This window comes from Loxodonta africana, chromosome 6 (genome assembly GCF_030014295.1).
Source record: "Loxodonta africana isolate mLoxAfr1 chromosome 6, mLoxAfr1.hap2, whole genome shotgun sequence".
Taxonomy (NCBI): Eukaryota; Metazoa; Chordata; class Mammalia; order Proboscidea; family Elephantidae; genus Loxodonta; species Loxodonta africana.
In genome coordinates this window covers 83306389-83326121 of record NC_087347.1, presented here as the reverse complement: position 1 = coordinate 83326121, position 19733 = coordinate 83306389, and positions in this window count along the sequence as shown.

The following is a 19733-nucleotide window of genomic DNA, read 5'->3' as shown; positions in this document are numbered from 1 at the left end:
ATGTCTATTCATGTGACGACTCTTATTTGTCTAGAATATATTCCTAGGAGCAGGATAGCTGGATCATATGGTATTTCTAAGCATCATATCATTTTCCAAAATGGTTGTATCATTTTGCATTCCCACCAGTAGTGCCTAAGAGTTCCAGTCTCCCTACGGCCTCTCCAACATTTGTTGTTTCCTGTTTTTTTTTTTTTTGCGTGTGTGTCAGTAGTGCAGATGCGAGATGGTATCTCATTGTGGTTTTGATTTGCATTTCTCTAATGGCTAGAGATCTCCAGCATTTCCTTATGTGTTTGTTAAACTCATTTTCAAGGGAAAAACAAAAATGATCTTGAAACCACCATGGGTTATAGACTCCAATGCCAGTTAGAGAAACACTGAGTTAAAAATTTAAGGTTTGTTATATAAAAATGTTTTCCAGTTAAAATTGTTCACTATATAAAAAAAAATTAAATGTATTCCTGTAAACATTTTTTTCAGATTATTAAAATGAAAACATATAATTAAACATTCCCATAGATTCCAGGAATAAACATATGGATAACAGTCTGAACCTCGTGTGAGAAACATAACTTTCTACTAATCCATGTCATATCTCTCAGCTCTATAAAACATCTAACATAAAAGTGAAATATGTGCCCAGGAATATTTACAGTAATACATATTACTTTGTACCCTCTATCAGAAAATTTGAAAATTATTTCATGTTTCATATTTTAGATACAAAGATCAGCTTCATGGATAAACTTCTTTAAAAAATACTCAATTATATTTATACCAGATAGCCAAACTCATTCATTAGCTTGAACCATCTGACCAATACCTGAAGATTCCCTTTTGAGAGCTCTTAGCCTGAACTATCCAAAATATCCAATCTAATCCCAGTTTAGAGGATATTCAGAAATGGAAATTCCATAGATTTATAACGCTATGAGTCGGAACTGACTAGAAGGCAACTGGTTTGGTTTTTATAATGCAAAAGAGAATTTACACTCAAAATATTTATGCAAGAAAATATTTATGAAATCAGTATCTCATAATATATACATGACCAACAGAGAATAAATTTTAATGGAAGGAGGGAGGAATGGCTTTCAAATTCTTACAGTGTTACCCACTCTGCTTATATGCTAAACTTTGCTGACAGCAATAATATCCTTGTTGATTCTTGCAGCTGTACTTTAAGCTAAACAATCTGTCTCAAGAAGGATGTGAACCATCAAGTTTGCAGAATGGGTATGGCTCTGCCAGAGTCTTATCTATCTGAAAGATGATATGGCCTATTCCCTGCTGTATATGAGATTTGAAATAGCAAAGTGTAATAATGTTTCAAAGTTTTGTTTAGGTTTCTGTGAATTCCAATATGAGAGAGGCAAATAACTAAATATAAGCATACATATAACATACAAAGCCAAATATGCACAATTTTACCTCAAATAACCTAATTCCAATTAGATGGGAATTCACCTCAGTCCAACAGAATTCTCTGTGATGAAAACATTATTTATTTTTTGTTGTCCAATATTGTAACCACTAGCCACTTGTGCCTATTAAGTATTTGAAATGTGGCTAATGCAAATAAGGAACCAAATATTTTATTTTAATTAAAACTTTATTTAAATAGCCACATGTGGCTACCATATTGGACAGTGAAGGAGGTAACCCTTTCTTTTAAAATATAATTTCACAAATTTACCTTTACTTTTATAAGACTTTTGATATTAAATCAACTTTTTATTTTTAAAAAAATTCTTTCTAAATTAAATCAGCTCTATAATTCGAGTTCATTTCCTTTTGCTTTGTATTCTATTCTGTGATACATTTGTGAAAGCCTTTCATAATACTGGAAACAATTTTCAAGAAACAAATTTCCAGAACTGTTCTCTTTATTAAGCCAGGTAAGTTTAGCTCATTTAGACATTTTCTCTCTCCCATTTTCTTTTATTTTTTCCTGTTCTTTGCTACACTCCTCATTTTCTAGATATATTAAGCCAAAATAAGATGCAACACATGAAAAGACAATGAGATTTGTGTGTGAGAGAGAGGAAGTGGGGAGGGTGAATGACGTTTAGAATAATTTTAGATTTACAGAAAAGTTGCAAAGATAAAGAGTTCCCATATATCCCCATCCAGTCTCCCCAACAGTTAACATCTTATATTAGTATGGTACATTCGTCACAACTAATGAATCCATATTGATACATTATTTACTAAATTTTGTATTTTATTTGGATTTCTTTAGTTTTTACCCAGTGTCCCTTTTCTGTTCCAGGATCCCATCCAGGATACCACATTACATTTAGTTGTTATGTCTTCTTAGGCACTTCTAAACTGTGAAAGCTTCTCAGACTTTTCTTGTTAACTGACTTTTAATTAGAATTACTGTAATTTTGGCAAATTTGTGTTTGAGTTGCTAACACTCAATGAAATAAAATTAATTTTAAGATCAGAGAGATACCAAAAAGCCTGGTGACCAATACCTTGACAGAGACAATTACTAACCATACCAGTCACTCTGGACCATGGAGGATATCCCTGGGACACTCGCCTAGCTGTGGGTAAATCATGGCTAACTACCTTCAGGGGGCTAGCCACTCCCTAGTAAGTAAGAATCAACTTAACATTTATGCAGCCTGGATTTTATGTCCAGTTCCCTGATAACATCAAGTGAGATATGACACATCTTGTTATTTTACCTCCCACCCTCCACACACACATATACAATACATGGCCTGTCATCTCATTATGGAAGAGAACTGAATTTGCCTGAAGTGACTTGTTCTTCAAAAACTAGTCTGTGGCTACTTAGTAATTTGTGCTATTCTATATCCTTACAAATGGCATCTGAATAATTGTGTTAGTATATTCTTATACACTGAGGTTGAACATTGAACTTTTATAAAACATTGGGTATCTCTGTGATCCCTGGGTGACCTGCAAAACCAGTTATTGGCTCTCGGATAAAGATTTGGCATCTATAAAGAATCTTAGACTGTATACTATGTGAGGTAAATTTGGACCCTACTCTTAAAAATGTACCAGCTTTAGTCTAACCATCACATTCCTGACAATGGCCTAACTTTCCCACCTCTTTTAATAATTTTTTTTTAAACCAATATTTCCTTGTTATTGGGTATGTACTTGAGGAGCAAGGAGATTTAAGGATCCCTTTTTTTTTTTTTTTTGATTCCACTCTTTCACTGCATATAACTTAAGACTATTTGCCCATCCCTCTTAAAATGGTTCTCTGCTCCAGTTTCTCTGCCCTTGTCCTTAACAAAAAGATGCTATTTGTTCTGCATCATCTGGCTGAATTTCTACATTCACTGAAAGTTCCAACTTACCTTTTTCTTTTCTGTTCTTTGTAAATATATATATATATATATAAACTTATAATTTAGAAATTTGAATCACAGAATTAAAGAACTGGCATCAACTTCTACATTGTCTGGTATATGCCCTTCATTTGACATATGAGAAACCTGAGGCTCAATACTTACCAAAGGTCACAAAGTTGATCAGCAGGGAAGTCAATTCCATATTGTTGGTATCTTACCTTTTAATTCTCTCTAAAGTATGATATGATTCCACTACACTACACAGCCTCTACATTTCATCAAATCAAGTTTGCCCAAAGGGAATTAGTTCTTAAAGCTCTAAGAGCACTTTTCTAAAAATGGTCCTATTTTTGAGACACAACACAGACTTTGTAGGCATAGTATTAATAAGAATAGTAGTGAATGTACCTATTAAAAATCATAATATATCTCCAAAAATAACGTGCTTTGAGTCTCCTTCCACATACCATCTCACTCCTTGTGTCCCACCAGCCTTTCCAGGCCATTTCTCTTTTTCCCCCTCATATGGAATCAATCCTCTTTTGATGTTCTTCTATGTAGGTATGCACTTTCTACTTGCGGTAATGGCCGCATACACCAAGCACCAGGCCTCATTTCCTCATTGCAGCCATCGACATCTGGACCCCTTTTTTGGTGTGGCTCAATCCTCTTTAGCAATAGGTAGCAGGTCCTGGGAGAGCAGTCAAGGGAGTAGGCTAACACTACCACAAGCCCAATCTCATCGCTCATCACCCCCTCATACTGCAAGCATGTGAACTGACTTTTTCTTCCTAGATTATACCATTCTCTTTCATGTTTCCATGCCTTTGTACATGCTGCTCATTCTCTTTTTTACCTTACACACTAGGATATTTCTTCAAGATTCAGATAAATCAACTCTCTATGCTTTCCCCAACTTCCTGTTCTCCAGAGTTAGATGCTCCCTCTTTTGAGCTCTCACGGCCTGTTGTAAGTAACTTTATTTGGTACTTATTTTTTTATAGTACAACAGTACCTACATATATGTATTCCCACTATACTTTGAGTTCTCCAACAGCAAGAAACATGCCTTTTCATTCTGGAATCCTTATCGGGCTGCTTAGAAGATAACAGACAATAATAGTAATTCTTAATATTTGAATACATACCATGTGCCAGGCACCATACTAAGGCATTTACAGGAATTATATATTCCTCATAATAAGCTTAAGCAATACTGCGCTTAATATGAAAAAAAATCGAGGCCCAGAGAAGTAACATGTGCATGCTCATACATCAAGTAAGCTGTGGAGCTCAAATATAAGCCTAAATCTAGAGTCTATTTTCTTCAGTACTTCATTACCTGTCTGAAGGGTGTCAATTAACAAGTGCATGAATCAACAGAAAGAATCCTATATTAAAGCATATGATACCAAGAATTCTAAATGCTTCAGCTGCCGGTCATGGAATCTTACGGTTATAGATTGGAATGGCCCACTGGGACCATCAAGCCCGAACTTCTCACTTTATGGAGGAAACAGAGGTTCCAAAAGGTGCTGCAACTTTCATCTCTACTTTTCACAATACTGTATATACTTTAAAGAAAAAAAATTTTTTTTTTTTAGTCATTATAAATGTGACTCCTTAAAAGAGAAACATATAAAAAGCAGAGATATATAATGACTCTAAGCTAGGCACAATTTTAAAGCAGGATGAAGGGCAAATATGTTTTAAAAATCTCTGTTTATGTGTGCATGGGTAGAACTTTAAACCCAAGGGAGAAAATGGATATTTAGTGAAAAACCCATCAAAGTGTAAGCTTCTAAGGGACATACCATATATTTGAATATTTTCCCAGAGAAAATGATAGAATCACCTTTCCTACTGACTTATAAAGAACTCTGTGGAGAATGCTAGAAGAACTACAGTGAACAAAAGGGCCTGAAAACAATCCAGAAGCTTGAACAAAAGAGCCTGAAAACAATCCAGAAACACTCTTTCTTCTTCAAAAGAAAATTCCAACTGGTCCAGTCAGGAAATGTGGCTTTGAACAAGGAAGACAAATGTGAATTGGTTCCCACTGGATTGGACATTTCCCAAGTGTTTTTCCTATGAAGCTGCAGCTTGGCCTTGCTTTTAGACACTAGTATGCTATGTGACCAAGGCTGCGAGTACTCAGAGACCCGAGGAAAAAAATTCTGGCAGACAACAAATTATTTAATCTACTTTCTTTTCCTGTTGTGAAAAAAAAAAAAAAAAAAAGAGGTCAAAACAAAAAGAATGTAAATTTATTTTAATGGGAAAGGAATTTTGTGGATATGAGAATTTCATTTGTTTAATTCCTTAACAAAAAAAAAAAATTCCTGATACTGAGTAAAAATTTAAACTTCATATTTTGGAATATTTGATTCTAATGTGTCTTAATTACAATTAGGTGGGGCATTAAAAAGTAGGTTATAGCTTCAGGGCAATTCAGTAATCTACCTCAAGTATTTATTAAGCTTTGTCTCTACTGGAGGGTATACAAAAGGCATATGTGATATGGGTCCTGCACTTCAAGGAATAGACATAAAATCTTGTCATGGAGAAGAGACGCATTCACGAAATAATTAGAGAACAAGATAGTATGAAAAAAGTTTTAAATATAATCAAATAAATTACCTTGAATTATGGATGTAGGGAAAGACTTTGAGACAGAAGTCGGATGCCTCAAAGAATTGTTTTTATAGGTGAAAAGGATTAAAGAGAAAAAGGTGTTTTTACAGTGACAATGTGCACAGAAACAGAAAAGTATGAAATAGCATTCATTCAAGTGTTCACTCAACAAATATTTGCCGAACACCTGTATGTATACAGCCCCGTGTCAAGTGCTAGCATGACATTTCTTCTTATTTTTCAGGAAAAGTGAAGAGATCATGCTAGCAGGAACAAAGGGCAGATTTTAGCTAAATGACTTTGGATGAGTCACTTAACCTCTCTGAGCCTTAGTTTCCTCCCTTGTGGAATGAAAGGTTAGCCACCAGTGGTTTCTAAACTTTTCTTTAAACAATGAAACTCTTTCCTGTTACAGTGAAATCTTAGGCACAACCCAAATATATTAAGGACCCAGAACAGACCTTCTCTAGCTGAAGGGAGGGGAAGAGACTGGCGAAAAAGAGAGTCCAGGTATACCTCTTATTCAACCCCTCCCTCCCTCTCCCTGTTCTGTACCCCAAGACTCTTCTGCAGAATTCCAAGATTACACGGGAAATTGTTTTAAACAACTTATCTTCCTGTTTCCTTTCCAATTGTAAAGTGCTATAATATAGGAAATGTAAGTAGTAGAAGATTAGTTTTTTAAATACAGTTTTCTTACAAAGTTTGCTAGATTTCAGAGTGCCAAAGCAGTGCAGGCTCATTCTTAAGTGAAAGAACAAAATTGTTGCTTGAAAGTTTGTTGTTTTAAAGTATTTGCTAATGTCATTTAGAAGGCACTAGAAGAAGAAAACTAGATACTAAGCTATAAACATCTGGACTAAGCTACCAGTACTGGGGCTCTTGAATATCAAACCATTCTAGCTAAGAGGAATCTGTAGAACTTGATGAGATTAAACAGAGAAGGAGACAAAGAAGTCAAAAATAGGATCTCAGTTTGTAAATCCAATATGGTATGACAGATAGATAATGAGGAAGTGGATTTCAAGATAGTGCATATTGGAATTTCTTGGGGAGCTTTAAAAAATACTGATAACTGATTCCCACCCCCCAGAGATTCTGAATAAATTGTTTAGGGGTACAGCCTAGGCGCTGGAATGTTTAAAGGTCCTCAGGTGATTCTAATATGCAGCCAAGTTTGAAAATCACTGAATTAGAAGGATAGAGAAGTTATGGCAGGCCTACAGAACATGCTTTAATGAACTATCTTCTGCTGTTTTTATGGTCTACCTAAATTTTTTGTTAAAGTTGATTTTATTCAGCTTCTTTTCCAAATATTAAATACTAGCCATATAACTACACAGTTACATGTAATATCAATTTTTTTTCTATATTTTTCTGTCAACATATCTCTATGGTATTTCCAACACCAGAATAGAGAGGCTTGTAAACAGTATATTATTCAGGCATTCCTACCTTGAAATACTACTTAGTCTCTACAAAACCAAACAAATAAACCAGTTGTTGTGGAGTCAATTCCAACTCATGGCGACTCCATGTTTTGTAGAGTACAGCTGCGCTCCATTGTGTTTTCGTGACTCTGACCTTTTGGAAGCAGATCAACAGGTCTTTTTTTCTGAGCACCTCTGATTTGAACCACCAACAATCATTTGAACCACCCAAAGAACCAGTCTCTATAAAGGTATTACTAAAAGTCAAGAGAAATTCAGCATTTACTCTAAGTACAGCAAAAGGAAGGTAAATGATATTTTAAGTCAAAGCAACCACTAATATTTACATTCCCTTTTTGAGTTTTTAAAACTCTTCTATAAATGCTAACCAGATGAATCCTAACAATACTTTTATTATTTAATCACAACAGAGACTATGTTTTTTTTTTTTTTTTTTCCAGATGAGGACATGGAGGCCCAGAAGTTAGGTAATATGCTTGAGTGCCAGTTGCAGAATTTAACCCATGAGGCCTTAGGTCTTTCCACCTCTAGTTCAGTTCTCTCTATAGTCGTCCCTCAGTATCTGTGGGGGATTGGTCCCAGCACCCCTCCCCCCATACGAAAATCCAGGAATGCCCAAGTCCCTTATATAAAATGGCATATAGTATTTGCTTATAACCTATGCACATCCTCTCAAATGTTTTTGTGTATGTGTGTGCTTTAGGTGAAAGTTTACAGCTCAAGTTAATTTCTCATACAAAAATTTATACACATATTGTTTTGTGACATTAGCTACAATCCCTACAATGTAACAACACACTCCCCCTTTCCACTTAGGTCCCCTGTGTTCATTCAACCAGTTCCTGTCCCTTCCTGCCTTCTCATCCTGCTTTTTGGACAGGAGCTACCTATTTGGTCTCTTACACCTGATTGAACTAAGAAGCACATTCCTCACACGTATTATTCTTGTTTTATAGTCCTGTCTAATCTTTGTCTAAGAGTAGGTTTCGGAAATAGTTTCCGTTCTGGGTTAACAGTGAGTCCAGGGGATCCCATACACTTTAAATCATCTCTAGAATATTTATAATACCTATTACAATGTAAATGCTATGTAAATAGTTGTCATACAGTACTGTACTATTTAGCGAATAATGACAAGACACCAGACAAACAATGCTAGAACAAGGAATGCTAGAGAGAGACTGAGGATCTGTGAAATGGTGGGAGGCTACAGCAGGGGATCACCGAGCCAAATTCAAATTTTGCTTCTTGGAAGTTTTTTTTTCCAGAATATTTTTGATCTTTGGTTGGTTGAATCCTGGGGTGTGGAACTTGTGGATCCAGAGGGAGGGCCCACTATATAGCTTCTTCAAGCAAACAGCCTAGTTATCAGGTGTATAGCCAGAGGAAGAGGGAGATGTTTATCCACTCAAAGTGATCTTTCTCCTCTACATCCCACAGATCTTTATCAGTACAGTCTAATGAAAAAAACTTATTTTCATAATTGAACTACATGCTTCTTGAAGGTAGGGTTCATGTAAGATTCATGTTTGCAATTCCCCAAAGCACCGAACACAGTTTCATGTACTTAAAAAGTTCATTAATGGAAATTTTGGGTCTCTGCCACAAAGCTTTGACCAAACTCTTGCAGGTATGGGAATGCACTCTCTCAGGGTATATTCTGTTTTAGACCAATTTATTGGACTTTGAGTTCAGAATCAGAAATATCATTTTTCAAGTTAATTATACAGCTTGTTCCAGCCTCTTGTTACTTGTACAGCACTGTTTTGTACATGGCAAATAGTTCCTCAAATAAGGAACTGTTACCATATCTTTCCTGAGGTCTTTCTTCCCATTTCCAAGTCAAATCTTCCAGTGTCTATAATTTCTTATACAGAAGCTTTCAGATCATTCTCTTTCTTTGACATCATCCACTGGATAACATTCAAGTTTGGCAATGTCCCTCTTACCGCATAGGTATTCTAGGATAAAACTATGACTTCAGAAAGTGACATGATCCATGTAGAGTTCAGAAGAACTACTACCTACCATGATAGGGAACTATGATTCTAAAGTAAGGTTATGTTAGCTTTCACAGCCATCAAAGCTCATCAAATGGAAAGTTGAGCCTGCTCTTCATCTGGGCCATGATTAACAACCTAACAGTATCATTATCTAAAGTAAATGAAAAGAATACTTTAACTTGTATATCTGAGCTTTCAAGTAGTTTTTCCTTAAACATGAACACAATGCTACTGGATGGTTACCTGGGCAGCCCAGCCAGGGATGCTTACAGGTAATCAGGGTTTTCATCGTGACCGTCGAAAGAGAATTTCACTATGCCAGAAAGGGTCAACAGCACTGGGTGGGTTTACTGGGTAGAAAGGGGTTGGTAGGACTGCATTAAAGATATATAGCATAATTTACCCAGTGAAGATATCATGAAACTTATAAAGAGCACAATACCTTCTTTCTTTCTTTCTTTTTTTTTTAAAGCAGCTTTACAGAAAATCACATGTAAAATCTATCAAGGGTGTTAACTACTGGGAGAGTTATCAAGTTTGGACTTTTTCAGTTTGGCCTTAAGCCCCATAACAACTTCTCAATCAATAGCTTCAAGGAGATTACTAAAACAGTACAAAAGCAATGCCTGAGAAACAGTGTCAAAACACTTGAAAACTGTGGAAATTCTAACAAATCACCTTTGAAGTTTAGAATAGACTTCTATTCTAATTCCTCCAATTAGAAAAAGATTGGTATTCATCCCCCACCCTGACTTATCCTGACACAAATAAAAGGAGGATGAATTTCAAATTACCTCTACTCATGGCAGTTTTATCCTAGACAAAGTTCCTGCCACAAAACAGAGGGTGAAGGACTTCTAGTAGAGCTGTAATTGCCATAATGTTGATTAAATGTACACTTAACTCAGGGAAAAGCTTTTCTGTGGCATGGCAGAGCAGTCTTTCTAGTGCTATTAAAAAACCCTTCAAGTACAATCTTCTAAAAGTGGTACTTTGACGAGCAATACAACATACCTGAAGTTTTACTGCTATGTAAAACAGAGGTTGGAACTGTAAAGCAGTGAAAAATAGGGGTGACACTGTCTTAGATACACTGTCGCATTACACATATTATGAAACATGCAAGAAAACTAGGTTCACTTTATAGTTACAACTTGGTTTCGAGACCAAACATTATCGATTTCATTTGTTCATTTCTCGAACCTCATTTACTAGACTTGGTTCCAGGGACTTTCAGCTATTTTTCCAAATCATATATAAGCTTAAGTGATAAGTGTTGCTGACCCCAAAGATGATGAGAAGAAAGCATTGTGGGATGGAAAAGTACTTCCCAAACAGAAGCCCCAAATGTGCTTTGAAGGGCAGAATATGTATTTGTTATATAAGGTTTGGAAAGTTTGTTATAATGTGAAAACATCAGTTATGACTTAATAGTCACACATTTCAAACCAGGATGTGTGTATTTGAGATTGTTTACCTAAACACACACACACAGAGTGAGAGTGAGCGTGTGAGTCATATGCTTCCAGAGAGATCTTTTTTGGTTAAGTACAATGATATTATCAAAACGACAGGCAAGGTTTTAAGTCTTGTTTCTCAGAGGCATTTGGAAGGGTTAGAGAGAAAAACAGAATGGCATTCAAAACAGTAAAACCCTCTCAGGGATTCGCAAAACCATGCATCCCCGCCCCACAACCTCACCACAGATTCTTTTGACGGAGTAGTGTCTAAGCATTTTAAACTAGTGTCAGGTTTAGCTAGCAAGACAAGCAAAAATCTCCAGAACAGTTATGTAGGAATGGTAGCTACAAGATGAACCACTAGTTTCTGAGTGCTAGTTTAGAGAACAGAACACACTGTCAATTGACACTTGCCTTTGACAATTTGAGCAGAGTCAGGTCACCTGACCCCCAGCCTCATCCACAGCTTAGTAAACTACATTGCTCCCTAAAGAATAATTTATCTCTATCTTTGCTGAGTGCTAGACTTCACTCTAAAATGAGATAACTAAGAGTGGTCAACTGACTTCACATCAAAGCACGACTTTTTGCAAAAGAGAGTCAAGAAAAGAGAAAGAATCTCATCACAAAGGCAATTAGTTTACATGTTATTCCACTTACCATTTGATTGAGTACCTGTCTAGCCAGGGAACAAGATGTTTTACATTGTACCTAACAACTTAAGATTTAGAAGTATATTAATCCTTTGTCCTAATACTAACTAGTTTTTCATAATCTGTTTTTAGTAGTAGTCCTGTTTTTCAGAATTGACATAAAATGACATAAGAAAATGCAGAGTTAAATCAAGGATGAGGAGTCCTCACAGATCCTGAGTTAGGAGAACAACATGCCTAACCAAAGGACGACAAAGAGTCATCACCCCAGACCAGTAAGTTAGGAGTTAGTGTGTAAATGGTCTGGAAATTTGGGTATTAACCTCATTAGTAAAAGTATCTACATAATGTACAAATTATATTTCACATACACACACATACAAAATCTAAGGATTTACTATATCCAGTCTTCATTAATGAAATTTGTCAGAGAATATTTAAACACCTAATTTCACTTTACAGAAAAGATACATAGCATTTACTCTCGCTGAAGTGAAACAATCTAAAACCAATGACTTTATGCTATGCTTAGTTATAAAGGATTCTCCATGTGGAAGAGCCAGAAGATCAATCACCAACTGAGTATCCAATGAAACCTACTGTGTGCCCAGCATGCAAGAACTTAGGAATTGAAGAGATGGTCCTAGGTCTAACATTCATATTTTATTATAGCAAGCAAAAAGACACAATCTAATTGAGAGTTAAACTGAATGTTACACATTAAGTGCTGCAAAAGATTAGACATGAAGGTGATCCACAGCCTAAAACAGTCAACATAAGATGACCCTTGGTATTGGCCATAAAGAATGAAGAGGATTTGTAACACACAAACAAAGGCAAAAATGTAGGAACGTGTACATAACAGAAACCCTGGTGGCATGGTGGTTAAGAGCTATGGCTGCTAACCAAAAGGTCTCCAGTTAGAATCCACCGGACGCTCCTTGGAAACCCGATGGGGCAGTTCTACTCCGTCCTATAGGGTCACTATGAGTGGAATTGACTCAGTGGCAACGCGTTTGTTTTTGTTTTTGGTGTATATAACATGTCTATGGGAAGGTTAAAAAAATCTCTGATTAGAATGAAAGATAAGATTGCGTTATTGTAGCCTTAAAAGTGAGTGGGGCGGGGGGGAATCTATATTCAATGAAAGTTGGGAGCTACAGAAGGTTTCTGAGCAATAGGTAGATAGAGTAAACAAAACAAAACAAAAAAAACCCAAACCCACCGACAGAGTAAAAGGCAGTGTTCATTGACTATTCAGCCAGGATAATATAAAGTAGGTGAAGGAAGGAAAACCTAAAACCACAACTAGCAAGTCTAGAGGCCTCCTTACATTCAGAAAAACAGGACAGCAAATATTAAGGGATTTCCAGTCACTTTTTGGGATAAGCAGGATTTGACTACTATTTGTGAAGAAGGAAGATAAGAAAGCAAGTAGCCCACCAAATAATTAATACAACAATGAGACTATGAGAGGCAGGAAAGAAACCTTAGCTCTGTCATCAAGACTTTCAAATGTAACATGGAAAAGATAGAACTGTACACTGGAAGTTTTAAAGTAATGTTCCTCCTTCCATGCCTGGTTTCCTAGGTTCCACATATATCTTGGTCTTATATGGTTTGTTTCCATACCAAAATAAATTCTCAATATTTTGAATTTTTTTGTAAGGCTGTCTTTATGCTTGATTCACTCTTAGACATGACCCAGACAAATCAGAAAAGAGATTTTACTTTTTTAAAAAAGAAAATATATGGCTAACTAGTATAGAGAGAATTCAAACAATGCCACAAAATAGAAAGGATCAACCTTTTTTAAAACAACAAAGAATTTCAATCAACTAGTGTTCAAGTACTGAGTCACTCTGAATTACCCACAGCCTTGACCAATATTTATTGCTACATGTTTTAGAAGCAATTTCCATTTTGATGGGTTGCTTCAAAAGTGGTATTCTGAAGCAGTTAAGTAACATAAAAATATAGGATCAAGATTATGTCTGTCAGATGAAAAATACAGCATTTATGCAGCATTATATAATCCATTCGCTGGTTTATGAGCCCAAGGTCCCCATGGGAGTGTCACAAACCCACATAGTATGCTACAGGGTTATATTTTGCATTTGAGGCTCCAAATGAGCAGGAAATACTTTGTAAAACCACAAGTGTAACTATAATACTTGTATGTGGTCCCACGAAATAAGTCCAAAATTACAAATGATCTCAATTTGGCAGCTCAAGATGTCCTCAGTTTAGGTGATCCAGCCATTAAAATACATGCACTTTTTCTCCAGGATGTCAGTACCCCTCAATTGTTAAGGTGCATAGCACATAAATCAGATGGTCAAATTGGGCCTATGAAAGAACAGTTACCAATGATTCAATGTCAAGGAAGCCTACTGCAGTGTTCCCCAAGGATGAGGCCAGTATTTCTTAAACACTCCAGCTAACTGCCTTCAATAAAGAAAGAACACATGGTACTTAGGTTCAAAGATGACATCACACCGGGGATAGTTGGTTCAGCTAGCTCAGGAATGGACATAATTGGAATTCAAAACAAAAGGTTATGTCATGGACATAAATTTAAAAATAAAATATATGGATAAGTTATACATTTACAGAAGAAAATAATACAATAGAACAGCAATCTCAAGCAGCAGACACAAATGTGAAATAAAGCTGTGGAGCCTGAGGAGAACCAAGAACTAACCCTGGTTTGGAATGGAACCATGTTCAAAAGGTATACCTAATCCTGATAAATATACACAATATATAAAATGTAATGAAGCAACTATGCAATTCTTTGGTATTTAGTAATAATGTTAACAATATCGGTTCTGTCTAGGAAAACTTATTTTAAAAAAAAACTTATAAGTGTGTAAAATAGGATTTACGGAAATATTAAATAACTTGGAATTATTTAATCCAGAGAAGTAAAAGTTGAAGGGTGGGTCAGGATTTTTGAATACATAAAAGATTATTTTTATACATATTTACTGCTTTACATTTAAAGAAGAAAGAACACAAAGAATGCAGTTCATATTGCAATGACAGATTTATACAAAAACTGTAATTTTATAAACCGTAAAAGTCATCAAAATAGTTGATAAAAGATAAAATTCTTTGGGGTCCTTATCTAATAGGCCTTAACACAATCTATGACTTTTAAAATTGCAGATTCAATCCAAACTAAGACTAAAGATTTCATCAGATGATACTAGGAATTGATTTTCAACTCTAATTTTCTAACACGTTTTTGGGAGAATTATCAAACCAAATTGCCTTCCAGTCTTTTGCTAGAGTCGGGGCCAGGGGACTCAAAAACAAATTTTTTCCCAAAGGAAATGGACCATTGACCACTGACCACAAAATTAAGAATACTATGTACTTTGATTTTAATATAACACTAAAATTATCTTTCAAACTGAGGGGTTACTGAAGGTCACAAACTGACAGCTTATGTACAAAATGCAGACTGTACAATGTTTATAAAATCTTTGATTAGTTGCCTAATAATTTTTAAAAATCAAGATAATCCACTTAAAAATGGGGCATCTGGTATATTCTTAGACAAAAATCTGGCAACTCTGTGTCTTTATTTTCACAATCTGTCAGCGCTGAGTAGTGAGTGACAAAGAATGAATTATCTTGCTACCTGTCTTCGTCCACTCCTTTCTAACCAATCTGGTCCCAGGAAGCATCTGAGTTTGTTGTGCCTGCGTTAGAAGTGTGGACATTTTCTCACTATGCTATACAATGTGACCTATTTTAAACAGTGGTTTTAGTATGCTTAAGATATAATACAGCATGTTAATTAATCCAGGAGTAACTAACGCCAGAAGTCGGCGAGTGGCAGCCTTTAATGAGTGGTTATGCAGTTGTTCGGTCTAGCCAGATTTAATTTGGTTACCAAATGTTTCGTTTTACTTACACCAAAATACATTAGTGCAATCAACTCTTTTCAAGAATTAAGGACAAAATTAACCCCTTTGAGAAATAAAAACAAAAACAGGGTGGGGACGGTAGAGTAAAGAAAGAGGGCAATATGTACAACCACCACGGCCAGAGGAATTTGCAATCACAATAAGGAACAAAATGTTCTGTCCAGGGAAAAGACACGTCAATATGCTTTTAAATTTCTTTCCAAGGATTCTAAGAAGTGAGTAAAGACCCAGAAGCAAGCTCATCTTTAAAAAATGTTAAATAATCAAATCCAACTTAAACATTTGTTTTGTTATACCCTGGGAAAACATTATCCTTCTAACATTGCTATCGTAGTAAATGAAGATATCTTTTACAAAATGAAATGCTCTAGTTTGCATTACCACTGCAAACTATGAACAACCAAAATTCTTGAATCGGAAATACACATTGAATTGGTTTCTTCAGTATGTATCCTAACCTTGTTTAAACAAAAGGATTTTTATATTGTCAGTTGCTTCTTCAAAGATTATGACACAGAAGCATGATTCAATGAGGAGCAAAGACAGGCATAGGAAGGGTCTGTACAGATGCATCCAGGAGATTAACTGAAGTACCAGTAGGAGATGCTGACCCCTTTCATAAAGGTAAAATTATTTACAGTCATACCTTTAAGTATAGTGTTAGAAATTGGCTCAACAATGTACAGCATACATGATTAGCAAATATATTTTCCTCTAAAAAGCTACAAACACTTCAAATGCTTAAAATATTTTTTATGCATGGCAAAGAGGCTAATAACGCCTCTTCGATTAGAGGAAACGAAGCTCAAATTCAAAGCAATGAAAGGATTTGGGAAAAAGGTAAAAAAAAAAAAAGAAAACTGTCAACCTACTACCTTTTTCTACTAAGGATTATAATTCCTAAAGGGATTTGAAAGTCTATTCCTAAAAGGTAATAGAGGAGACTGACTTCTATTAATGTTATGTCCTCTGACATCTAGTCTGCGAAAATAAAAGGAGAAAGCATTAACTTTTAGCACCGGACATGTTTAAGAAAAAAATAAGCAAATTCTAAATAGCTATGTGGAGCAAGGTGACCCAGCCTGGTTTAACAGAAAACCAAAATGTAATCAAATGAAACCTATAACCTTTGTACCAGAGAGAGTGAGGGAGACAAGAAGGCAAATACAATTTAAGAACCTGTGAAGAAGCCATGTTATGTGTGCAACATTCGGCTGAGCTGCTACTATGCAACAGGCAGTCCCTGAAAGCACTCCAGTTCTAAAAACAAGGCAGCCAAGCCCCTTGGTACTTCCTTTAGCCACAGCTTCAGCATCTTCCCCTGATCCATTTTTCACCTAAGGTAACTGAAGAAGACAACTCAAACCAACAGAGCAGAGTGAACCAGAGCCATGTGAACTGGTCACAAACCACCTGAAACCATGCCTCTAGTTTCCAGATGAAAACAGATCCCACTGACTTTTTTCTCTGTATCCAAGCAGATTCTACAACTGGCACTGGCCCTTTAGCTAATCAAGATTGTTCGTGTGTGTATGTGTACGCAGGTATGTGTCTGCCTGTCTGATTGTATGTGTTAGGTGGAGTCCGGTGACCAAGGAGGCTGGGAGAGGAGGGAGGGGTTGAATCCTGAGAAAGAACTACAAGAGCAAAAAGGACGAAAGCATAAAAGGGAAGGACAGACACTGTGCCCCATTCTCTCACTCTTTCTCCAGTGCCTAGTACAGTGCTAAGCACATAGTAACCATCAGCAGTGGAGTTGATTCTGACTCATGGTGACCTCTTGTGTTCCAGAGTAGAACTGCACATAGGGTTTTCAATGGCTGTGACCTTTCGGAAGTAAATCACAATACCTTTCTTCCCAGGCGCCTCTGGGTGGATTCAAATGCTAACCTTTCAGTTAGTAGCCAAGTGTTTAACCATCTGTGCCAATCAAGGACTCCTTAGCACATAGTAGGTGCTCAAAATAAAACAAAAACATTGGTGAATGAAAAAGCAATAAAAGCCTATCTGTTGAAATTACATGCTCACTGCACTAAGTATTATAAAACATTAGGTATTTAGGAAGAAGCCTGCTTGCTCAGGATGGTCACTGTCTAAAGCAACCAAAATTAGGGTGATTATGTTGATAAAGAAACCTACAATAAAAAATAATAAATACAAAATAATCGTTCAAGTTAGAAAACTGAATTGAAAAAGAACACACACATTTCAGGAAATACTATTTGTTTTATTTCTGGGATGACCCATTATTGCTAGTGAGGTATTTTTATTTTTTTAAGCAATAATACTAATTAGAATGTACTAAAATGATAAGAAATAGAATTGTTAGGTGATACTGTGAACAGCAATGACCTAAGTCCCACATTAAACAATCTAAGATGCATTACTCTATATTTACTTTCCTTAGCTATTTTAGAACTTTTGAAATCATACAGGTAGCACAGTGCCTGTCCTTTGGGCCTTTCTTAGCTTTATCAGAAAGCTTTCTCCTCAGTTTGTCCAAGGGAAGAGCTAGAAGGTTCAGCAGCTGTGACCATCTGAAAGTAACCATGCCTAGACAGGGCTGCATGTTTTATTTATGCCAATATTCTGTATGCCCAGTTTTTTTTTTTTTTTTTTTAGTTTCATGTAAACATCCGTGCTCACCAGAGACAACAGACATTACAAATGTTTGTTCTACCCCTGCTAACTTAGGATAGAATTTTTTATAAACCAATTGGGAGAGTAAAATCTTAAATAAATGTTTTCCATTGTATGTTCCATTAAATGGGTTACATGGTTAAATAAGTTTGGGGAATGTTACATATTATAACTCCCTTTTCAAGCTTTGTAAAGTACATTAGCATTCTAGAGGCTCACACAAGTCCTACTGAAAGAAACCTGTTTCACTGTAACGCAAATTTATTTGACCATGGAACCCTCTCTTTTGCAGGAGAGTGGGACGGAAAAACTGGCTTAGCCTTCTCATAACATTTTTGTAAAGCACAGAACCATAATATCTTAGAAATGGGTAGAAATTTAGAAAGTGTCAATCCAATCCTGCAATTTAATATGAAGAAACTGAGGTCCGGGTAAGTAAAGTCATTTGACCAAGATTACACAGCCATTAGCTACACTAAGAATAACAACAACAACAAACATTAGTCATTCCCTTTAGCTGCTGTGCCCAATTATTTAACTGCTTCACCAAATAAACAATCAGGTTAGAGACTCCCCAGGCTTACCCTGTAACTTCTCTACTGGTCCTTCTATTTCCAAGGCTAGCTCCTTCTCCTGGGCACCAGTCTGCATTTTCTTCCACCTCCTTTGGGATCTCATGTCCTTAGCTACTAACTCTTTTGTACTTTGTCTCCCCTTCTCTTCTAACCTCTGTCAATTTTAAGAGTGTCCAAGTTCTATCTTTTTTCATTTCAACGTACCACCATAGTCCCTCTTTTCCTCCACTGCCAATTTCCTTAAAAGGAGTCTATATTTAACATCTCAACTTCCTCAACTTTCATTCACTCCTTACTCATTAAAGTCTGGTTTGTTCTTCCCTACAGTCCTAAAAATTTTTCACACTACTTAATCCTGTACCCTGCAATGCTCCAGTCACAAGGAACTTGTTTGTCATTGTCTCTTGAATATCCAATGCCCTTCTACATTTCCAGCCCATGTAAAATATACTTCCTTCTTTCCTCTGCCTCCCTTCCATGACTAGCAACCCCCACAGCATCTTACCTTAGCTCAAATATTACCTTTTATAAGAAGAAAATCATACATTGAAGGTCACTTTCTTCAATGTACATGCAAAATGTCTTGTATATATTTTAACTAGTATGGCCATAAAATTTGTTGCCCAAACCAGGACACATTTGAGAATGAAAGGAGACTATTAATAATTACGCCAGGACAACAGGTATGAACTAAGACACATGATCTTCCTGGGCAAACTAGGATATATGGTCACCATAATTACGGCACTTAGCAGTGCATATTGTAATTTATTTGGTCACATGTCTGTATATCTGACAGACTACAAGTTCCTCAAGGAAAGAGACCTTTTCCTACCTAGCGTAATGTTTAGCACGTCTTAGACTCTTAATAAATAATGTTTCTTGAATGAAAAAGCCAAATGAAGATGCCAAAAGAAACAGTATTTTAAAAAGAAGATAGTTCATGATAACAGTAGTTGTCTTGGCAAGGAAATTCTTGATAAGAACAGGTGTAAGGTTGTGTACCACAATGAACATTTTAATAAAAGTAGTAAGAAA